The 24392-nt window shown below is 49.6% G+C and overlaps 1 protein-coding gene and 2 long non-coding RNA genes across 3 annotated transcripts in view; 2 read left to right on the forward strand and 1 right to left on the reverse strand.

Annotated features, from left to right (window-relative positions):
* The window catches only part of DSCAML1 (DS cell adhesion molecule like 1), a 344526-nt gene that overhangs the window by 157495 nt on the left and 162639 nt on the right, over positions 1–24392 (forward strand).
* Positions 12210–16085, reverse strand: LOC118354838 (uncharacterized). The gene is made up of 3 exons (XR_004816133.1): positions 15612–16085; positions 13913–14179; positions 12210–12635 (listed from the first exon to the last, which is right to left on the reverse strand). It is a non-coding gene; the product is annotated as an uncharacterized LOC118354838 (long non-coding RNA).
* LOC118354837 (uncharacterized) lies at positions 16149–21483 on the forward strand. Its single transcript, XR_004816131.2, has 3 exons — positions 16149–16174; positions 20435–20613; positions 21294–21483. It is a non-coding gene; the product is annotated as an uncharacterized LOC118354837 (long non-coding RNA).

Genomic DNA, 24392 nt, shown 5'->3' on the forward strand with positions numbered 1-24392 from the left:
TAGGGAACACAAATGCAATGGCTCAGAGGCGGGAGCGAGTGTGGTGACGTGGGGCTGTCACCCTGTGTGCCCTGGCTCCACCAGGTGCTCCACCAGGAAGGGCATGAGACAGCCTTTAGCCAAAGCCTTGAAGATAAGCACCAGCCATATGCCCAAGGAACCAGCCTCAGGTGGACGGAGCCACTGAAAATCCCTCTCAGATGGTGGCGAGGAAAGCTTTGCATGAGAACAACACACAAGGAAGGGCTGGAGGGACCTTTGCAGCCTCCAGGGGTATCTTGGTGGGCCAGGGGCCTGAAGAGGAAACTCCCTGCTCTCTCAGGTTCTGGGGGGACAGGGAGACGGGACGAGCCGTGTCATTTCTGTGCAGGAAGAAAAGGAATAAATTATGTTTCTCTTGTAATATGTGGCCACCTAAAAAAAGAATTAGAAAATTAATTATCTGCTATAATTAGTGTAATGACCTACACCATTAGAGGTTATTTACCACAGAAATAAAACTTCGCGCCATAAATGTCAGCTCATCTTCCTAAAGGTAAAGTCTCGCAGGAACCGCTGCCGACAGGCCTGGCTGCTTTTTTTCTGTAGGGTTTTCCCCCCTCCTCTCTTTCTTCCTAGAGAAGGAGGGTGCTGCACGGTCATGGGCAAGGAAACAGACACTGAGGAGTATATTGTGAGAGTTGCCCTACTCTGTGCCTGCTGCTAGGCCCTCTTGGCCCTGCCCCGAGTAGGTCAGATGGGAAGGACGGTTCTAGGGAGCTGCGGGCCGTGCAACCAGGAGGGTGCCGGGAGCCTCGCTACCATGAGAAAGTAGCCCCCCCGCATCAAGGGGGCTTGTTGGTATAGAGCTTTAGAGTCTGACACACACTTGTACACACTGCCTCGCTTGGTCCCCGCTGCAATAAGGCAAGCGGCATCACCACCCACCTTTATGGAGGAGGAGACAGGCTGGGGGGACCCGTGACTGCCCCAGTGAATAAAATAGCCCCGAGTCTAACTACCTGCTGGTGCCCCATCAGTCTAATCTTGCCCCACTGTCCAACTGAGAAAGTATGAAGATCCTCAGATTAAGGAGAGAGGGATGCCTCCCAAAAGCAGCCAGGCCGCAGTGTAAATGCCCACAGTCACCACTAGCGTCCTGGCAATGCAGGGCGTGTCCTGTGTGTTCGGGAAAGGACAGCCCTCCCCGACAAGCCCTGTGCCTCGTGTAGCACCTACAGGGGACCAGGGTCACTTGGGCTGTGCAGGGGCAGATGGCCATTTGGTCTGATCCTCTGTCCAGGTCTGACGCCAGAAGAGGCGAGGCTCTCAACAGGAGCAGGCTATGCCGAACGCGCCCCCAGCCCCAAGGGACATTTTCACTAACAATAAAAAAATGCCTGATATATTTCCAAATGCCATTTTGGGGCAGTGTGATATCTGATACGGGGCACCTATGGGATGCGCCTTCATTTTTCAGAGTCAAGGCCATTCCCATACCCTGTGCTACTGAGGTCAAGTGTGCAAAGTATCGTCCTCGCTCATAGGTTCTACTGCTGACCTGCTAAAGAGATGGCCTTAGCCAGGTCACATCCCACCTCTGGGACCCCATTTCTTCATTTCTAAAATGAGGGACCCCACTCTAGGTTTATTGTTTTCATAGGCAGGCAACACAGCTAAGGGTTTTTCTCTCTCCCTCCTCATCACGCTTGCATAGCTTAGCATGAGTGTGAGTCACTTTCTCTTCCCTCAAGGGTGGTGGTGTTTTAAGCCTTATCTCTCACCATGGAATAGAGAGCTTTGTCTCAGTGAAAGGAGCTGCAAGTGTTAGGGGGTGGGGGGCAGAGGTGTTTTGAGAGCCAGTGGGCACCTTTTGAAAGCCAGTGGGTCCCGGCATTCCTTTGCTCAGACAGCTTTATGTCTAAGTGGTTGTGCTGAGCTGGGCTCCCCTCCCAACAATCTGTGAGGTCCCCACAGAGACTCCCTGTGTGTTTGGAGTGGGAGAGCTGGAGGCTTGGTGTGAAGCAGAACCCCTTCTCGGAGGGAGTCCTAGACCAGCGATTCACATTCGAGTCACCCGGGGGTCTTTTAAACTGTCCAAAGCCAAGGCCACACTGAGACCAATGTCATTCAGATGCTGGTGGATTTGAAAGCTCTTCAGGTGATTCCAATGTGCAGACAAGTTTGGGAACTGCTGACCTAGACCCAAAAGCCCATCCTGCACCCCAAACTCTGGTTCTGTCTTCTCTCCCAGGCCACAAATTAATCTGTGGCCCTTGCAGAGAAATCCTGGCTAGAAGGCTTCTCTACTCTGCAGCTGGCTCTTGAAGCTGTGATTCTAGCCAAGGTCTGCATTTGAACCAGGGGCTTATGAAGTCTCTCCATGAGGGTTGGGTGGGGGTGCTTCCCTGGACCCAGCTTGGGAGTGAATGAGCTCGAGGGCTGAGGGTGATGGTGAGGGTGAGGCTCAGGCTCTTCTCTGGGGCCACCCGTGTACATGGGAATGCCTCGCACCATAAAGGGTTATCCCACCCAGATGTGAGCAAGCCATAAAATTAAAAGGCCAAAATATAGAGAAGGAGAAAACCCAAGTATACCCGATACATTCTTTTTAACTTGTAATGGGATCACTTCCCACCTCTGTCCCTCACAGCCCACTCACAGATGGACTTGGAACCTCCAAATCCCCTTCTATTTGCAGGTTAAGATCGCCTTGCCATGCATCCCCCTGTCAAGAGCCACAAGGTCAAAAGTGGCTCCTGTCATTCTTTGGAGACAAAATCAGAGTCCCCTCCTCTCTCCAGGCCTTGCTAAAGGGCCCTCCTCTGGCTCTTGGCACTGCACTGAGCCTCTGCTCTTGACCCCTCTCGCCCTTCTCTGTGAGTACCTTATGATGCTGTCACTTCAATTCAGCTCGTTTCAATCAACTTGAAGCTGGTGGGTAGCTCAGCGAGTTGGCTAGACTTAATTTGGAACCAACAAATGGTAAAAGAAAAGTTACTGGTTTACCGAGGGTAAGCTATCCCATTTCTCCACTGTCCCTCCTGTACAGAGAGCTCCCTTCCCACCTGTCCTCTCTGGCCCCTGAACACCCACCACTCTTCTCTTGGGAGAAAAGCCTTCACGGAGCCTGCAAAAATTGTGGCTACCTTTCATGCAAGGGAACAGCAAGCCATTGTCCCCTGAGAGCGACACTGCTGGTCTTGGTGTCAGAGAGCTGGGTTCAAATCCCAGGTATGTGATCTTGGCAAGTTACTTAGTTTCTTGAGCCTCTGATGCCTGGTCTGTCGGGATATTTAGTTGATATGAGGCAGGATTTATTGAACATTTGCCATGTACCAGGCACTGGGCTAAGTGTTTTTAGAAGCATCGTCTTATTTAACCTTCACAGCAATACAGAGATCAGTATCAATATTATCTCCATTTTAGAGGCAAGGAAATGGACCCTGAGTGTATTTAACTTCCCCAAAGTCCTATAGCTGCTGAGTGATGGAGCAGAGACTGACTGACCCCAGATCTCATACCAGCACTCTTCCAGTGGAAGAGTTTAGCATTTTAGACAAGTGGATGCCCCTTACCATCATAGGGGTTTTCAATTGATGTTAGCTGATGAAAACCAGGGTTCTTGTGTCCCTGAAGAGTGAGGAGGTTGGGTGTAGGGCTTTGAGATACTAAATAACATATCTGAGGCCTGAGGCCACAGAGCTAGTCAGGGTGGAACCAGGATCTGAGCTCAGACTAGTCTGCTTTAAAGTCAGCGTGCATGATGGCTGTACTATTCGGCCCAGCAGAAGACCTTGTATGTGCGTGCATCTTGCAGTATCTCATCCATAATGTAGACTTGGTGAATATTATTATTTCCCCATAGATATACATCATGTGTATTACTTACTGAATCTGTTGCCCATATGATCCTGTAGAAGCACAGCATCGGAAACATCTTGTATGCTGAGTGCCTTCGGAGAGTGAGGAGCACCAAAGTATATGTAGTTAAGACCAACTGGATCTACTTCACAGTCCTGTTGATGGCCCTGCGCCCTGGGCTCCCCTCCTCTCCAGTGGATCAGGGATCAGGTCACTCAGAACTGAATACAGTAGGAGAAATCTGACATGAACGAGGAGCCACGACCTCCTTCATCCAGTTCTGCAGTGGAGGGGGTGCTCCAGAATGTATACACCAAAATGCTCCACTTGAGAATGAAGGGAATAGTCAGCTCATTTGTTGGGACAGTGTTCTTGGAGACCCAGGAAGTATGTGTGGGATCTACTTTTGGGCTGTTGGCTCAATAGGCTCCATTGTACCATACATCATCACCCAGCTCCCTCCTACCTGCATGCCATCCAGCATGGGGAAAATAAGTGAGGGCACCTTTGTACATCAGGCCCCTGCTTCTGAAAGACAAATCAAAATCCACATCTTACAGATGGTGGCTTCTCAGCTTCATCATTCCACACCAAAGAAGATGTGTAACTCCACAGTGAAGCAAGGGTACCAGCACAATACTACCTCCTCTGCAGAGCTTCCAGACTGTTGGCCCTTTAGGGTGAGCAAAGATAAATATGGTTCTGGTAGGGAAAAAAATCAGTCTGGTAATAATCTGGTCAGACCTCTTCTACTTTTAAGGGGGTCTTCATTTTGGCAAACACTTGAGCCTAGATTAGGCAAATGGTCTCTCAATCCACCATTCATTCCTTCCATAAATATGGAATGAGGGCCGTGTAGGTTTCAGGCCATGTAGTATGCTTGCCATACTAACAGCGAAATATTTAAATAGTGCTTCAATCAATAGAATACTTTTTACAAAACACATCCTTTCACTTGATCCTCATGGTAGCCTCATGATGATCCCACTTTTCAGGTGGAAAAACTGAGTCTCAGGGAAGCTATGTACATGTCTTATGGACATGCCACTAGTGAGTGGCAAGTATTTTCACATTATCTCTTGAAACTTTAGGTTAATCCTTTGAGGTAAATATTATCTCTAGTAGATAAATAAGGAGATGAGGCTTAGTGATGTTTATTAACTTACCCAAAACCATACGGCCAACAAGTGCCAGAGCCCAGCTCCTAAGTTTGTATCTACATTATCTTCCCCAAAGAAAGACATGCAGCCCTACTCTTGGAATCCTAGAGTCCAACTGCACAACAAGGTACATTAACATTTTCAAAGAAAATGCACCTGCACATATACACATTGATCCTTTTCCTGAGCCTCAGAATCCTGACTTCTCCCTTGAAGCACTAGTCTCCCTGCCTTGACCTTTCATTAAAATATCTGTGTCTAATAGAGCCAGTGTGTAGCACTAGACTTCACAGATAGGTGTCACCACTGAGCTACCTGCAAATTAAGTTAACCTTGGGTTTTCAAACGTCAGCAAATGCGTCGGTTCCTAACTGTGTGCAAAGTTAAACATCCACCTATCATGTTTACTAATAATTGAGATTTCTCTCTAGTCTCAAATGTGTTCGTAGGTACTGAGAGGCATCCAATAAAAAGAACAATAAAACTTGAATAGTTTGATCAAAGAAAGCTTCCTAATGGAAGGAAATTTCGAGCTGGGCTTTGAAAGGAGCACAAGTATCTTCCATTCTCGACTTAATTGTCCCAGATGCCATGTCCATAGACAGTAAACTATTTAGCTGGAATAAAGAAATTCTTGTAGGCTGGGAAACTTTTCTGTCCCTGTCTCAAAGCTGAAATGCAGGCTTTACATGGGCTGTCATCCATTAAGCACCTACTACATATGCCTGGTACTACATGAAACATTCACATGTGCATTATTTTCCCGAATTCTCAGTCACCCCATAGTAGTTATCATTGGACCCATTCTGCAGTTGAGGAGATGGAGACCCAGAGAGGCCTAGAGACTTGCCCAAGGTCACACAGCTAATATGCGGTGGAGATGGAAGTAGAATTCATCTGTCTGATTCCATGTCCACTCTTGCTTCACCTTCAATGTTCTGTGCATTTGGTCTCCACTAGAGCCTGTGGAAATGGCACCCCATCCTGACTGTCCAAGCCTAAGCTGAGTTTATAGGGGCAAGGGTGTTTCCTCTGGGACATGGAGAAGGGAAGAGAGGAGGTGTGGCAAAGTGGGGGGCTCTACACCAAACTGGTGGCAAGCGGACGAGCCTGTCTGAGCAGTGGCTTGGAAATCTCCCCCTCTGGAGTTAATTTCAGTCACAGTGTCTTTCCTATTAAATGGAGCAGTTGGTTGGCTGTAGGTGTCAGAATGGCCTTATAAAACTGGGATCCAAGCTAATCTTAGGGGGGAGGTGTGTGTGTGTGTGTGTGTGTGTGTGTGTGAGTGTGTGAGGGGGGTGGAGAAGAGAAGCGGGGAGGAAAAGGGAGCTGGCAGTGTTTACATGGACTGGTAGGGTAAAGACAGCAATTTGTTAGCTCTCTGCTGTTCGTGGCTGATTAAATTCAGACCTAGTTCTGGTTTGTGCAGAGAAGCTGGATCACGTCCCCATGTCTGCTGGTCCGAGCTGCTTCCTCATCTACTTGAAGAGCTTTGGCCAGGCCTTTCTCTGCTGTCCTGGGGAAGCTAGGACACTGTTTGGGGACTGTTCACCTTTGGGACCTCAAAATCACAAGGCGGTGATTTACTAGGCTGGTCTATTAAGCAACAGTTCATTGTTTCCAGTGTGCCAGGCGCTGTGCGAAGCGTCTCACCAAATCTTTTTTTTGGAGGGGGGGATTTATTTATTTATTCATGAGAGATGCAGAGAGAGAGAGAGAGAGAGGTAGAGCCACAGGAAGAGAGAAAAGCAGACTCCCCACAGGAGCCCGATGCGGGACTCGATACCGGATCCTGGGATCATGACCTGAGCCAAAGGCAACTGCCCAACCACTGAGCCACCCAGGCGTCCCTCACCAAATATGTTTTAACTCATTTTCTCACCAAATTTATGGAGTAGAAATTACAATTCCCATTTTATAGATTGGGAAACTGAGTCTCAGAGACATTGCCTAAGGTCACAAAGCTAATAAATACAGGAGTCAGAATTTGAAGCCAAGATTTTTGTTGTTGTTACATTGCTTCTTTGCATCATGCCTTTTATTTAGTGCCCCGTCAAAAGAATTTGCTGAGGAAGGGTCAATAGAATCCGGTACCCAGTGACCTAAGACCAGCTGTGGATGTATGAAAATATATTAAGATGCATCTATAAACCACTTCACCACTGACAAAAAAGTAAGAAAAAATAGGAGAAACTTTGCATTTCTGAAATGCAGCCGTGTTTTTCAAATCTTCACTTATGCCTCTTTAAGTATACCAACATGAACATTTTGGAATCAAAATATGTTATCCACAATCACTTTTAAGTTCTTTAGCTAAAAAGGAACAACAGATTTGCAAAGGGCACAATAAAAAGACTCAACATCTTTCCAATTGTCCTATAAATATTAGCTTTTCCAAAACGGACCTCTGCTCTGCATGACCTACAGATTCACAATGGGTAGGACTTTCCAGCCTGAGAGGGTCATGCCCATCTGCACTCTCCCAAGGACCTGGATCCTGACCAGGGGCAGTCCCCACTGGGAGGCTGGCCTGGGTGCTCATCAGGTACTCCCGGGGCCAACAGACATGGTCCTGCTGCACCACCCCATGTGGAGGCCCGGCCTCAGCGTGGCAGCCAGGCTGTTTCCTAGCGACCAGGTTGGGCAAAAAAGGCCTCAATCCAGCCACTGGGGCTGGAGTCGAGTCGCCGAGCACCGGTCTCGACTTGGCAGTCCTTGCGGGAAGCATATGGGACTGAACAGATGGGCTGGCAGGGGCACCCCAAGCTAGAACCGTAAAGGCAAGAGTGGAGCTGGGTAGGGGACAGAGAGAAAGGCAAAGAAGACGGGTCAGGAATTGGCTCCCTGAGCCCAGCCACAGCGAGGCGCTTTGAGCGAGCCTCGATGGTGAGATGGTGCAGACAAAGGAGCACACTTCTGCATTATTGCAGCCTGGGATGGAGGTCTCTCTCTCCTGGGGACACCCTGCCCAGGAATGAGGGGTGGTGGCGCTTAAAGCTATCCCAAGGGGCTGAGGGACAAGCCTGCTGGCACTGGACATGGGCGGCCTAAGACAGCCTTAGGAGCAAGAGATCCCATCTCTCCATCCTACTCTCCTTTGCCCCATTGATAGGTCTCTCTCCTCCTCCCTCCCTTCACCCCTCCCTGGGTCAAACACAGGCATCTATTTGCCTGCAGAGACTGATTCTTTTTGTTTGTTGTTTCATTTTGTTTTGTTTTATTGAAGCAAACCAAACCTAAGCTACTATAAAGAGATGAAGGTCACATGAACGTGTCGGACTAGGGACCTATTTTGTCTTAAGGCTGGAATTTGCTATTCAGATGAATGGGTTTCTGAAGCTGGCTTAGGATGAGGGAAAGGTAACAAGTACCGAGGATCAAAAAAAAAAAAAAAAAAAAAAAAAAGAACAGAGGATCAGCAGCCTAAAGAAGGGAAGACTCAGGCTGGTGGTGGAGAACATGGCTCAGCCAGGTGATGAAAAGCCAAAGGGGTCATGTGAAAGAGGGAATTCACTTATTCTCCAAAGTGTCGAACAACAGGTGGGAGCTCCAAGGAGAAGCTCCACTATACAGAAGATTTTTCTGATAATTAAAACGACCTTAAAATGGAATGGATGCCTTTAGAAGGTAGCGCACTCCCCATCAGTTGGAGGTGTTCTGGCAAAGCCCGAACAAGCGCCTTGTAGAATGTTGAAGAAACCACAAAACATTAGAGTGAATAGCTCAAAACCTTGATTTGGGTGATGCTGAATTCCATGTTTCTTGGCAATCGTCCTTTTGGATGAAGTCATCCTGAGAAATATATTGTTGAGATCAAAGGTAGCATATGAGAGAGACACAGAGAGAGACACTGGGAGGCAGGCAGGGGCTATTGTAGACCTAGTTTATTGGGAGTCTACGCCAGTTGCTCAGGAGGCATTGTCCTGCATGGTCACCTGGGCATGGACAGTGTGTCCTTCAACGAGTGCCAGCAGGACCTGGCCCTGCCAACCCCTCTTTGTAGCAAAGAAGGGCAAAGGGAAGAAGGTGCAGGAGTGTACTGAAGTGTGACACGAGCCATTTCTTTCCTAACGTCTCCGAGAAGCCCTGTCATCCCGTGGCCTGGAAACAGCGACTTATTCTGGGTCACGGGACTGCAGGGAGCGAGTATGTGCCTGTGTGTTGTCTTGTGTCACTGTGTTGTAGGTTGTTGTTTTTTTCCTAAATGGCTTAATACGCCAATGTTTGTGGAGCATCCTTGGAATCAAAGTGTCTTTGGCGTAATTATTGTTAATTGCTCAGACTATTCTATAAACTCATCCAATTAAGAGAAAGTTATTAACTTTATAAAATATCGCAGGCATCCCACAGTGCCATGTGTAGTTTGAGAGGCAGAGTCAGCGTGAAATATCATGCAAATGAGGAGGCTTATTTACTTCTTTTTAAAAATACGACAACATCCACGCTGTGGGGGTGCATTTCCTCTCAGTTGGCCAGAAACGCTTGGGCCAGTGGCCGAGCCTGGAGGGCTTCCCAGCCCAGCCCTGCCTCCCCAGAACCAGCTCAGGGGTGCATTTAGGGTGGCATCCTGTGAGCTCAGCACCTTGCACCCTTGACAGAAGACTCTAGAACCCCAGCTCTACCACTTATTGGCTGTGTGACCGTTCGGTGTTTACCCAACCTCTCTGGGCCTCCCTTACCATCTCTGCAAAATGGGAATGCTAACCTCCTAGTGTTGTCACAAGGATTCAATGAATTCATACACAGACAACATTTGAAACAGTATGTGACATGTGGTAGGAGCCCACAAATTTCAGTGACTAATGATACCTGTATTATTGCTGGACTTTTCACCGTAACTGTAAAATGGTATCTCCCTCACAACCTCCTCTTATCTGTTGCACGTCCGTAGGAAAGTGTAAGTCCCGTAACACTCATCATTATAGCAGTGTTATTTTAAGATCAATCATGGTGGAGCTCTCGTTTGTTAAATAAGTGTTTTGATAAAGAATAACATACATATGTCAAAGGATGTAGATTATAGATGTACAGCTTGATTTTTCATGAAGTAAACACATCTGTATAATCATCATTTAACTCAAGAACTGAAACATCACCAGCACCCCAGAGACCCTTCCGTTCCCCTTCCAGTCATTAGCATCTCCCTCCCCATAAAAGCATAAGATCGAATAATGAAAAGCATACTCTTCGGGCTGTGACTTCTTTCGCCCAGCCTTGTGTTTGTGAGACACATTCATGTGAGATTTATTCATTCAAGCTTGAAACACACCCAAATGCCCATCAGCGATAGAATAGGTAGGCAGTGCTGCAGTCTTATGATGAGATATTACACAGCAGTGAAAAGCAACATGCCGCAACCCTCCCCTTGGGGACTCGAGGACTATTTGTTAGGACTGAAATTACTGAGATTCTTGAACCACCAACTGTGGCCACCTTCCTGAGCCCCAGCAGCAGGATCGGTGACTTTCCAGAGTTGCTGAGAGGACCAATCCATGCCCCAATCCAATAAGACAATGTCTAGTGCATTCGAGTGGAAACTTTTGGAGGTAGTGAGCATCCCATCACTAGAGGCATGTTAATAGGCACTGGAAGGCTGTTTGCAGAAGAGTTTCAAAAGGAATCGAAAGGCCAGTTGAACTGATAATGAGCCCAAAGTCCCTCCCTTCTTTGTAATTCTATTAATTATAAGATTGCCATGTTTGCACCCTGGAGTGGGCTACAGCCATGAGGCCTGCCAGTGGGACAGTCTCAGGGCTGCCTGGGTGAGATAGAAATGGTGATTGTGACCTGGCTATAGATCTCAGCTCTGTCCAAGTGAGCAAATCTTTCCAGCAGGAAGCCACATGTCCCTGCTCTGCAGAGACTCCCCACACTGCTCCCATTCCTGGCCATGGGAGTAACGTTCAGTAAATAAACGCTCACTGAGGACTCCAGGGTTACTGATGGGGACACTTTAGCCAGCAGCTGCTTGTTCACCTGGCCCAGACAGGTGTGGGAAATTGCATTTGTGAGGGTTTCCTTCCCTGGAAGGAGATGCCACCTTTCTCCCCACGCAAAGCACCTGCCTGGGGCTTAATGAGGTCCACTATCTAGCTGTACTCCCTTGCCTACAACCTGGCCAGCCATACTGCCTCAGCGAGAATGGAAGACATCTGGGGAGCAGCCACATCTGAGGGGTGAGACACCTGCCCCCTCCCCCTGGAACTGGCCTTGATCATTGGGTCCAAGTCAGCAGAGTACCCCCCTCCACCTGGTCCTTTCCCTACACGCCTGCTTCCACGAGATCTTTCCCAACTTCAAGAAGACAAACTCTTCCTGGTCCAGAATTCATGCACTGAGGGCTGCAAGTAGGATCAGCTAGTTCCCCGGGTAGGCCCAGGATCCCGGACTTCAGGATGTGACAGGCTCGGGTGTGCAGGAAAAGGACACACAAGCCCACAGCTCTTCCCCAGGATGAAGGGCACAGAGCAGTGTTTTCTCTCCGTTTTGATGTCACTGGCACCTCTGTTCATTTCACCATCACAGCAGCCCATGAGGAGGGTACCACTGTCCCCACTCCAGGGTGGGTGGGGGTAGGGGGGACTTCTACTGCCCGGGACCTAAGTCACCCCTCCCGGATCAACAGGCCTTTAGTTCCACATGAGCCAGAAGCACCCTGAGACAGACTGTTCCACTGTAGATTCTTTACCACCATCCTCCTGTGCATAATTATCTGATCACAAGCTGTGCCCTCGGTGTGCCTGCATCTGAGCAACCCCTGTACCCTGGGCTAGCGTCTCGCCTGACTCCAGCCCCGGCCAGCCTCCCTGTGGCACCAGTACCCACCACACTGTGAAGGGGAAGATGCTGGGTCTTGCCACCTGGATGCTGGGTCTCGGTCACCTCGGCTTCTGGGCCCTGCTGCAAGAAATGAACATCCCTGAATGTCAAGACCCCTCCCATGGTTTCCACGGGCTCCGGGAGATCACACTGGGAGGGGCACCGTAAGGACCCTGCCTCGGCCCCAACCTCACTGCCCACTTGCCATGTGACCCCAGGCATGTCACTCAGCTGCTTTAAGCCTGGGTTTCTTCTTCGGTATCTCAGGGGAGTAATCGCCGCCCTGCCTACCTCAGGAGAGTGCTTTAAGAATCAACAACAGGGTATTAAAAGAGGAGGAGGAGACAAACTGAGAGAATAAAACCTTTTTTATTAGATAATGCAGCTTCACATTAGAATCACTTAGGGAGCTTTTAAAACCCCGGATGCCCGCGCTGCACCCGTACCTGAGACCAATCAATCAGCATGAAGGCATCCAGGTGATTCCACTGAGCGCGGAGCTGAGAACCAGACGTGTCAAGCCCTCTGCCCACATGCGGGGCATTGGCATCGTTGGCATTTCAGCTGTTAATTCCCTCGCCAGGGCCTCTATGCTGGGCACTGAGCTAGATGGGGAGGGTTGCAAAGTGAACAGACACACAGCCCTGTCCTCAAAGAGCTTACAATCTCTGGGCAGACACACATCTGCTGAATAAGCATCCATGTGAGTGCAGAACTGCCGGCCGGAAGCATGAAGGGAAGAAGTGCAGATACGTGTACGTGTATACGTACATCTGCAGGCAGCTCGACGGTCGTTTCTTCCTAATTTCTTTCCTCTCCGCATTCCAGAGAAGCGTGCAGGAAAAGTAATCATGAATATCCAAAGCACCCCCTCCTCCGCCCAGAGAGCCCCTGAACTACCCTCCACCCCCGCCCCACCTCAGCAGCCAGTAGACCTCAGTGGCCCTCCCTCCAGACTCCGGACATTTGGGGAAGGAGATGGGCGACTGTGGTCTGCTTGCAACCCAAATCTCTGCTCTGTGGGGCCTGCTCCCCGCTCTCCAGTGCCCCCCCTGGCTCTGGCAGGAGGCAGCTGGGAAGAGCAGCCTCAGTCCCAGACCCCCTGGGGCGAGTTATATTTGGATGTTAAAAGTAATGACACATCTCCACGCAGTCCTCCCTCCTGCCTGCCTAACACCGTAAAGTCTCCTGGCAGGGAGGGGGCTGGCTTATATTTAGGTCTGGCATTCCCTGGTAGGCATCCTGTTCTGAAATGGAAATTCTTTTAATAGCTAGCCAGCCCTGAGCATTTAATGAGCTGGTGTTTGACTTTTTGATTTCTTGTTCATGGTGGAGGACTGTGAGCTGTCTCAGCTAATTAGGGGTCCCCCTCACGAAAGCATCCCATTTTTTGAGCATGGGAGAGGAGAGAGCACCCCATTATTTTGCAATGCTTCCTTCACCTTTCTCTCCCTTTAAAGCTCCTGCATCACCCGCAAACTCTGCTTTCTTATTGAAATTTGCCTCTTCCGGGAAGTCTTCCCGGATTTATCCACCTGCCTCCACTGTCTCTTTACTGTTACTCTGAATGTGTCCTTGAGTCTTTTTCCGAAGTGCCCTCTGTGTACCCCCAGCAATATCAGCCGCACTGCAGGAACGCCTGTCTGCTCTTTGGAATCAGAGAATGCTGGGGCTGAGTTGATCATCTAGAGACAAGGACTCCTTTAAGAATCTGATATTAAAGTGCATGGGGGAAGGAGGAAACATGGACCCTCTATCCAGAAAAAAAAAATGCATGGAATTTGAAGAGAATTTCAGGGGTACGTGGGCCCTCAGAAGCCCATCCATGGACCATCCATGGACCTTACGTTATGTAGTTAACCTCCTTGACTCACAATAGAAGCTGTGGCCAAATCAGAGATGGCAGGTTACTTCCCAAGGTCACACAGCCAGCAAGTGGCAGAACTGAGACTCAAAGCCTGGCCTGCTTTCTATGCCGTCACCCCGCTAGGCTTCTTTCATCAGCACTGCCCTGCCCTGCTTCTTCATAGGCTCCTCCCCCACCCCCAGAGGGCCCAGGGCAGGGGGCTCTGCATCCAAAGGATGCTCACCTCTTGACGGTGACCAATGACTTCTCTGCGAAGAGAAGCCGGCTGGCCTGGTCCTGGGCACTCCAGCCGCCTCAGGTGCAGAGCTGTGGCAGGAGGGAGGCAGGGCGACACGGGCTGGGGAAGGTTGCACAGGGTGGTCCTGCTAGTGGAAGTGGCAAAGGTGTCACTGGCCCCCTTGTTCCTGAGATTTCCAGTGTAACCAGTATCGATCTCTTTATTACCTCCTGGAAGGGCAGCTTCATTTGTCAAGCAAAACTACCTTTGTATCTGCAACATAGGAATTGATCCCTAGCAGGACCAGTGGTTGGTATGTTGGGGGTGGGGGCAGGGAGGCAGGGGGAGAAAGCAGGCTGGAGAAGAGATTGATAGCATGATGGTGATGTGGAAAATGAAAATAGAAACTTTCCAGACTGATGGGAAACATCTGCCTTGTCTGATGATATTGCCTGAGTTCTAGGGTAGGGATAATGTAGTTTGAAAGTTGGCAAGCCGTGGGACTTGGCTTGCCTGTGCTGGGGAGGAGGGGGGGCGGAGGGGAAAAGGTCTCTCAGCCTTGCCTGGGAGCTCCGTCTGGAAAACCTCTCCAAAAGTTCAAGAAGCAAAGATGGGCCCCATTTAGCATCATTTGGTCCAGTTCTTTCTGGAGCTTATTGAACATCAACTGCATATAGAGCACTGTGCTTGGGACATCGGGAGACGAGCAAAGAATGCCCCCTGCTCTCCGAGCCTCACATCCGGTGGACGGACAGGAAAATCCATAGACAATTCCAAAACTCAGGTAAAAAGCCCATTGGAGCTCAGGTTACGGGGCTGGGGGCAAGGCTGAATGTGACTGGGATGGCTGGCAGGTGCCAGAAAGGATGTACTATGTTCTTAAGGATGAACAGGACTTCATCAGACACCAGAAGGAGGACAGGGTACTACAGGGAAGGAAATGACTTACCCAAGGGCCTAGAGAGGGAAGAGGCATTGCTGCCATGAAGGGGCGAGGACTGCTGCTGGATGCAGGGACGAGAGAACGGAGTTTAGGAGAACAGTAGGGCTCCCTGCCAACATGCTAGAAGGGTCCTGATCTTTCAGCAGGATGGGAGGTGGAGATGCAGGAAGTAGTAGTTTGAAAGTTGGCGAAAGTTTGAAACATGATTTTGACTTTGTTCGATCATTCTAGAAATACATCGCCCACCTTCTGTAGGCCAGATGCTACACCTGCTCTTGGGAAACACCAGGCTGATCAGGAACAGACATGGCGCCTGCCCTCATGGGCGTAGAGTGTAGCTGAGACATTTGTCAAGTAATCCACCATAAAGAGGCCAGAAACAAGAATGGAGAAGGACATCACCCTCCAGGAGCGGGGCTGAGGGGCTGAATGCCAGCCCTGGGGGTCTAGAGAAGGCTTCCATGAAGAAGCAGTGTATGGCTGAGAAAGCAGAGGAGAACATTCCAGACATGGGAATGGCACATGCAAGGGCCATGCCAGCAAGGAAAGGGGGAGGTCCTTCTTGCCAAGGCCCAGAAGAGCCAGGCTAGGGGCTGCCCTGCCATCAGGGCCTAGGTGGCTGTGTTGGGAGTTCTGCTTTTTTCTGATTGAACTGGCCTCCCGTGCTGCTGAGATCAGGGGAGGGGGTCAGGAGTAAGCAGGTCTACTCCTCCCCAGGTGGGGGGAATTTGGTAGGAGATTTTAATATTGGAGCATACATACCTTCATCTCAGCCATCCTACTTCTAGGAATTCACCCTACAGAGGTGGAAGTAGCCATCAGCACAAGAGCAGGGACAAGTTTGGGGTTTGCTGGTGTTGTTTTGTGGTGTTGCTTGTAATAGAACCTAGAAGCAGAAACTTCCATGCTCAGGAACAGAGAACTGGTTCAGAAAATAGAAACAGTTGTGGATAACTGAATACAGGGCAACCATAACAAAGAAGGTGGTGGCTTTGTGTGTGCCAATAAGGAATATCCTCCAAGATATTTTAAGTAGAAAAAGAAAAGCAGAAAAGAGAAGGCGAAAGTGTACAGTGTACTCCTGGGGGAGGTCTGTGTCAAAAGACCTAGCACCCCCATTATCCCTTCAGCCTGAATCTGTCCTTAACTGCCTGTCCCCAGGAGCCCTGGCACCTGCTAACCTATGCGTTGTCACTGCATTTGGGGTGGGGGAGAGGGGGGAGGTTGCCCCTAGAAACTAACTAGAGACGGTTGTTGACAAGATCTTTGTTGACATAGCAACCCCTTACTCAGAAAACCTGATAAGAATCTCCAGCACTGCCCAGGTCTGGTGGACTGGGGGGGGGGGGGGGGGGGGGGCGGGGGGCGTGTGAGTGTACTGTGTGGTTGGGAGGGAGGAGTTTGGGAAGAATGTGTGACCAGAAAATCTAGTTGTAGCAGTAAAAGGGGGCAGGGGAACTGGTCTCTGGAATTCCCTGTTGAGTCACGGGGAAAAAGCCGAGCAGTCAAGAGTGTCTCATTGGCATGAAGAATGTGCACAAACAATCCATTGGAACTGGCCTAGATTTCTCTCCCCAAGCCATTGGCTAGGAACCGCCTTGGTGCAGACAGTGTTGGCGCCTCCTTGAGGAGGGCAGGTTACTCTGTTGGGTGTTTGGTGGTTTGTTATTCTTTCAGGGGGAGGTGGGGAGAGGATGGTTTTCAGGTCAAGAATGCTCTGCAGGGCATCCTCACAAGTTCCTGTCAAGTAGCAGGCAGGTTTTGAGGAGCTCAGGAGACGAGGCCAGTTCCAGAAAACTCTGTTTTGGCCCATCGTGGCCATGGGCGAAGGCCAGAGTGCAAAGCCAGTCTGCCAGACTGTTCAGCATTACACCTGCCACTTCATTTCATCAAACAAGTAGTATATGAAGTTAAAAGGCAAGCGACAGAACAAGAAAAAGTTATCTGAAGTGAATATAGCAGCAGGCAAAAAATAAACATCCTTAAAATATAGTGCTCTTCTAGAGTATTAAGAAAACGCTAACATCCGGAAAGAAAAATGGGCAAACAACATAACAAGAGAATGTTTAAAAGAAAGAACAGTTGAAAAAGAATAAAGCAGAAAACTTGACCTCGCTAGTGATCATAAATGCAAATGAGAGCAAGCTGCCACGTTTGACCTCTCGATTTGGCACATATTTAAAAATCTATCACCTTTAATATTGGCAAAGGTGGGAAGGGCGCTTTGGCAGACTGCTAGGGATCTTGAAAATTGATATGGTATTTACAGCGACATGTGTCAACACTGGTGACAAAATGTAGCAGAGAGCCTTACCAATAGTATTTCCTGCCAGCCCAGTAACTTCATTTCTAGGAATTTATCCCAAGAAAATAATCAGAAATCCAGATAAAGATTTATAGGAGTACAAAATCAGAAATGGTTTAAATACCAACAGGGGATTGTTTAAATACCTTCTGGTACATCCGTACAGGGGACTGTCACATGGGCATCATGCCTGCTGGTTTATGAAGAATGTTCAAAAATGTAAAAACGTTCTTGGTCGAATGTGAAGTGAAAAAAGCAGGAAATAGAACCGTGTACAATATGATCTCAACTATCCCAAAACGTAACGGGTGTACATGTGGGTGTGCGTTGGGGGGAGGAGGGGTTTACATACACATATAAAAATAAAAAGTGATATTAAGGAAATACACCAAAATGCTAATAGAGGAAGTTGGATTGTGGGTTTCAATTCTTCCTTTTATACTTTTCAATATGTTTCAATTTTTGTTATAATAAGTATACTTTATTTTTATGATCAGAAAAAATTACTCAATAAAAGTTACATCTATTTGCAAGGCTGTATTAACCATACCAGGTCATTAAGTATTGATGTCATCTCTCCGTTGTAGAATTGTTACATTCCACAGTTGTATTACTGCTCAAGTTTTCATTTGTTCACAGATATCTCCCACCCAGATGTCTTATCTGCCCAGAGGTCTTATCTGCCCAACATCACCCACAGTCCTTGGCCCAATGCCCTTATACAGGAGCTCTTTGAGGCACAGGTCATAGATCAAAATGTATGTACTACCCTGCAGAAGAAACTTCTGTTAGCTTCCATCATTGGCCTTGTTGCTCTAGAGCTACCATGATAGCAGGTGGAGAGAGGAAGTCTACCAATAAGGCCTCTGGAGTCTTTCTACCCCAGATGGCTTCTGGGTGCAGGGGAACCATCCACCTCCATGCAATGGGATCAGACCCTTCCGGTTTCTCTGTCGCCTTCCTGCCTTCATCACCTGTCCTGAAGGTCCATTCTCTAGCCAAGACGAGGTGTAGGGACTGTTGGCCAGGAGCCAGGGCTCCTTCACCTGATGCCTAGGCCCCTACTCCAGCTCTCACTGAGATGCTCTGGATGCACCTGCAACTGGCTACACCCTGCCCACATCTCTGTGGCTAGTCCCTTCCTTTTAAGGCTTTAGCCTCTGCTGGGAAACTTCTGAGCTGAATTCTCTTTCTCGGTGGCATCTTGACCGATACAACAGAGACACCATCTCTGCCCTGGATGGTGGCTCCCAGGTGGCCAGCATCGGCCAGGGATGTGAATAGCAGGAACCCAGACCAGAGCAGATATAGATGTACAGATGGCATCACTTTGGTTCTGCACCTTCATGTACACACCTTTCCTCTGAGGTTGGTAGGCTGATTTGCCACTCTGGATCAGGGAGCTGCCACCCCATCTGCCCCTCCTTCCCGCCCCACTGAGGCACATGTTGACCCAGTCTCCAAGGCAGACAGACTCAGCCACCAAGCATCACGAGGCTGTGTTAGGGTCAGGAGACAAGGTGATGGGGGGCTTGCCACTGGAGTCACGGATGGTCAAACATGCATGTCTAGATAGAGTCAGGACCCACTTTGCTCCCACCAATGAAAGAGACCGTCTCTTCTAGACAGTTTGCTCTTGGAGCCTCATGCTTAGAATCCTGTCTGGTCTCAGTCAACAGTGAGCTTCCTGGGGGACAGGACTGGAACTTAGGCAGCTCTGTGTTCTGACCATTCAGCACTCTGCCCGGCTCCTGGAAAGTTCTCTGTAAGTGTTGCCTGAGGAAACGTGTCAACACTCCTTCTTTGAATCGATTCCCTTGTCAAATCCCACTCTTCTTCATTGGTACACTACAGAGGCACCTTCCACAGGAAGTCTTTCCTGGGTAAAGAAGCTGTGGTCTGATAAGAGCACATTTAAAGAAAAGGAACATTAGTATCAAATCCACATTTCCCTCCTTGGGCTGCACTGATGAGCTAGCATTAGCAAGCTGAAAAATCACAGAGAAAAAATCTCCCCTACATGTAGAGAAAGGGGGAGTCTGACCTACTGAGTATCTTTGGCAGGATCAGGGTGGGTGGGATGGATGGAATCCATGTCAAATTAAGAATGACCTTTTTAATGAGTATATTCTAAGAGAGGATATTGCAGAGTTTTATAAGCCATCTGAAATACTTGAAGGGACGTTGTACAGAAAACAGAGCACATCCATGTAAAGATATAGCTGCAAGCTGTGGGTGAACATGAGGGCAGTGGGTTTATTTGTAAGGCTGTTTTAATACTTGGAACCGTTCACAAGTGGAGCGGGCAGGGGCTACTGTGGCACATTCCCACTCCAGGGAGGGTTGACACAAAGACTGAGCCACCTTCTCCAAGAGCAGTGAGGGTAGATAGGCTCCTTCTGGGAGCCACAGAAGCCATGGGAGGCCAAGGAGGTATTCCCAGCCCCTGGTTTCCTCTCTGCTCCTCAGGATTCACTCTCCAGGAAACCTTAGGAGGGGAGACAGGGAAGGACCCTAAGAAGTAGGAGCCCAGGATGCCTGGGTGGCTCAGCAGTTGAGGGTCTGCCTTTGGCTCAGGGTGTGACCCCAGGGTCCAGGATTGAGTCCCACATAGGACTCCTTGTGGGGAGAGCCTGCTTTTTCCCTCTCCCTATGTCTCTGACTCTCTCTGTGTATCTCTCATGAATAAATAAATAAAATCTTTTTTAAAAAGTGGGAGCCCTATCCCCCTGTGAACCTGAGAGCTCAGTGAGAGCTCAATGAGGAGTCACCACAGCAGCACTGACCACTTCCAGAATAATTTCCCATGTGCCCAACAGCAGAGTTCAGCTTTTGCTCTTCCCATGATACAGAATGGAAAACTGAGGCTAGAGAACAGGAAGGATAGGAACTGTTGCTATGTTCTGAGCACATACAAGGTCCTGGCCTCAGTGTCTTACACACATAGTCTCTAACCCTTACAACCATCCACAAGGACCTTGGGGTTGTCCCAGTTGACGGACAAGGAAACTCATGCTCAAGGGCATTATGTGACTGCCCCCCAACGCCGCCACCAACCCCACAGTGACACAACGAGAAAGGACCCAAGCCGGGGTTCAGATCCATGTCTGCCCGGCTCCCCACATCAGCATGTCCCCTGGAGCAGGAGGTGTTCACCCAGACAGCTTGCACTAGGGCCAGAAACCCAGTCTTGACCCTCTGGTCTCTCCCCGGCGCCCCAGACCTCTCTGTCACTTGTCCAACCACCCCTTCCCCAAACACCTCTCTGCTCCCATTGCAGGCTACCCTGACCTACTGGAGAAATCTAGTCCAACAAAGACAGACTCCATGTGCCCAGGACGAAAGGAAGCCAGGTGGCGGAGTAAATGAAAGTTGGCTGAGGGCCCTCGCTTAAGTGCTTTTCCATTCTGCCTCGGCTTTGCATTCTGGGCTGTGCTGCATTTCGTGGGACTGGGCACGGTGAGAGGGCTCTGGGCTGGCTGCAGAGGGACGCTCTCCGAGCTGGAGATGGAGGCTGGGTGCACGGGTGGGGGAGGCCTGAGCTGAGACCAGGACGGGGTCAGCCCCATCTTTCCCAGCCCAGTTAGTGACCCTGGGAAGTCAGATGCCCGCCAGCCCGTAAGGTAGGGGTAAGGGGTACAGGCAAAGAGAAGGGCCTTGAGGATTTTAAGATCTTATTTATTTATTCATGAGAGACACAGAGAGAGAGGCAGAGACACAGGCAGAGGGAGAAGCAGGTTCCCTGCAGGGACCCCTATGTGGGACTTGATCCCAGGACCCTGGGATCACGCCCTGAGCCAAAAGCAGATGCTCAACCGCTAAGCCACCCAGGTGCCCTAGGCCTTGAGGATTTAAAGCCTGGGAGGATGGAGGAAGGCAGAGTAGAAGGAAGAAGATGCTCTCCAGCTGCCATGAGCTCCATCTATAAGAGCCCTCTGATCAGGTTCCTCCCAAGCCCACAGCCAACAGACAGCCTGTGCCACAGGCCAGGCGCTGGGAGTCCCCAGAGCACCTGCCTCATGTCTCCATGGCAGGGAGCCCTGGATCCCAGACAGGCCTTGTTGCCAGGGACGCAGGGACAGGCAGACCGGCATGGGAGAGATCTCCTTCCATTTCCATCTCTGGCTCCTCCATCCCAGGCTTCTGTGACAATCAGGCTATTTGGCTTTTCACCCCATCTTCCACTGGAGCCCTCAGAGAAGAGCTAGTCCTAGAAGGAAAAGAGAGTGGAGAACGGGATTCAATGAAGGAAAAGATGTCTGCGTGCGGGCTTGGCCCACCCCCTTTGAGCATGAATAAATAAACAACTGCAATAATGAGCCAGCGCCTTGCCACACAGCTTCACCAGCCAAGAGAGAATTCCTTCAAAAGAATGGAGCCTGGTGTGGGTTCATTATTCATGAGCAGAGCCCTCCAAGGTGGAGCCTCTGTTGTTTGGTGTAGTTTAACATGGGCCTTGGGGGTGGGGGGCTGGTACTGGGAGGAAGGGAGGGAGGGGAGGGGGTGGGAGATCCCTGTGCAGCAGCCAAGCCCAGTAAGAGGCCAAGTTCCCAGGACTCATCTCAGACACATGGTGGGCAGCCAGTCCCCCTCACAGTGACAGTGGTCTGGGTGCCACAGGCGTGTTGGGCGACTTCTTATGAATGGCACCTCTCCACCCCCTGGTAGGACATTAAATGGACTTAGGCCACCATATGTTCAATTCATTGTCATGTACTGAACACCTGCCATGGGCCAGACACCGTGCAAGCGTGCAAGGGCTCTGGAAGGTGAATGAGAGGCTCCCATAACCTGCCAAGAGCCTGTGCTGTAGTAACACCACGGCATGGAAGGCGTTCTGCTCAGGAGGGAGACCGGGGCTTTGACTCAGACAAGGTCAGGTTGGAATACCAGCTCTGCCCAGGCCCAGCCATGGGGCCCTGGCCATATCACCTGCCCATCTGAGCTTCCTTCTGATAGCATGGAGATAATAATGCTCCTCTTAACATGTCATCTTAAGGATTATGAACAAGGTATTTGACACAATTCCTGGCACACGGTAGATGCTAGTGAATTAGAGCTGCTGCCTCTAGTGGTGGTGTTTGACCCTCCTGCAAAGATCTCTGTCTTCAAGATCATTCAGGAAATTGCCTAAGTTTTTCTGTTTCTATCCATTGACATTCCCAAGTTACTCTTAGACCAGGCTCCCCACCTCCAAATGACTGCATTCTTGCCCCTGGCTGAATGAGGCAAGTTGGTCTCCCCTCTTTGAATTTAAAAATTCGTCCTTCAGAGTGAATACTGCTGCATTAACCTGTGGCACTAGCCTTACGCTTTAGGAAATAATAAAATTAAATAGCAAACATTTATGTCTCAGGCCTTGTATCCATTGTCTCCTGTGATCTTCACAGCAAGCTTTGACTTAGGTGGTTCATCATTTTACAGATGAACAGACTGAGGCCTGGAGACACTAACTTGCCTGCAGTCACTCCGCACATGACAAGGGGAATATTCAAATGGGCCTGACCCCAGAGCTCTCAGCCACGAAGCTACTCACACATAGATTTCCCACAGCTTGGAAGCCTTGTGCAGTGGCATTTGATTCGGGATAGAGGCACCATAAATGGGCAAAATTAGGATGCAGTTTAGCAGCAGTTCTAGGGTGAGGGCTGCAGCCCATTGGGAATTTCCAGGCCAGGAGCTGGAGGACTCTGGCTCTCCTCCATAGCCAGGCCACTGGACTCTGTTTGCCCTTTCTCCTATGGGACCTTGCACTGCTGTCTCTGAGCATCAGCTATGTGGGGAGTCTTGCCTTCCTACCAACACCAGGTACTGGCACCACATCAACTAGTATTCTGAAAGCGCCAGGTAGAGTTGCTGATTCTGAGGTGGGAGCAGAGACAGGAAGAGCTGTTGTACTTTTGATACATCTGTGCCTTTAAAAGAGAAAGAAACCCGGGTTTGTGGGTATGTGGCCTCATTACAGCAGCAGAAACTGTAATGAAACTAAAAGGTGGTCCTTCGAGCTCCTTTTCAGGGGATTGAGTGCAGGGCCTTGCTGTCCTGGGAGGCCTAACTCAGGATGGAGGACACTCAGCGGGGCTGGCTTGGTTAAGCTCCAGTGTGCTCAGGTCTCTGTGTCCCAGGAACCAGTGAGTCAGAGCTGGTCCTGGGAAGAAATATGAGGAAGGCTGGGTTTCCCTGCCCCAATTTTTTTTTTCTGCATTTTCCCTCTTGCTGGTAAAACCTGCTCCCACCCATTCACGGGGTGATATTCTCATTGTGTCCCTTTTTTTCTTTCTAATGCTTACTCTCAGAAAAGACTGTAGACGTTTTTTCTTTCTAAGGAGTAAATAACTGAACACATTTTATGGTGTTGCCTCTCTCAGGGGTATTAGCATTTAAACCAGGATCAAAGGTTTAAGTGAAAGGAATAAAACACAAACAGTGGAATTTCAGGTCATAGTGGATACTGAGTATTGTTTTGGATGGTGTAGTGCTCCTGGATCTTTCATAGTGGTACCATCTGCTCTAAATGTAGGCTAGTCCTGTTTGGGGTGGGGTGGGGTGGGGGCCTAAGCTGGTTACTCTCTTGGTCTCAACAGGTAAAGTAAATCTCCGATGAAGTGTTTCAACATCCCCCCACCCCCACCCTGAGGATAAGGCCTTTGAACCCCGTTTCCTGATATGCTGTGAAGGGCTTATGACCCAAGATCCGGAATCAATGTGAGATCCCCTGCCTTTGGGTGTTTTTTGTCTCTGAGACCAGAAATGCTGGACCAGCATACCCTGGCATCATAGCATTTGAATCTTACTGTGGTTTATTTAGAGATGGGGGTAGGAGAGGGACAGAGGGAGAAGTAGTGGGTGCAGCGTGGGGGCAGGGAACAGCTGGAGTGCCTTTGAGGGAGCAGCTGCTACAGAGACTGCTCTGTGGGTGTACAACAAAATGGTGGCTTTTCATACTTTTCAAGAGATAATCTCATTCAAAATTCCAGCTGAGGAGGTAAGAACTACCCTCAGACAATTCCTGTCCTGCTTCCAATACTCCTGCTGTGGCCTCCAGAGACCCTCCCCAATGCCCAAGCGCAACTTGGTCCATGGAGTCCTATCACCTTGTCCCATGCCACCTCCTCCCCTGGCTCTAGCCTCCTGGCCTCCTGCAGAAGCCAGCTAGGGCAGGAGAAGATTCTGGGCCCTTCATCTATCACCTTCTCCCTGCCTGGCAGTGCCCAAGGGAAAGAAGCCGCCATCTCTAC

Source organism: Canis lupus, chromosome 5, assembly GCF_003254725.2.
Source record: "Canis lupus dingo isolate Sandy chromosome 5, ASM325472v2, whole genome shotgun sequence".
NCBI lineage: Eukaryota > Metazoa > Chordata > Mammalia > Carnivora > Canidae > Canis > Canis lupus.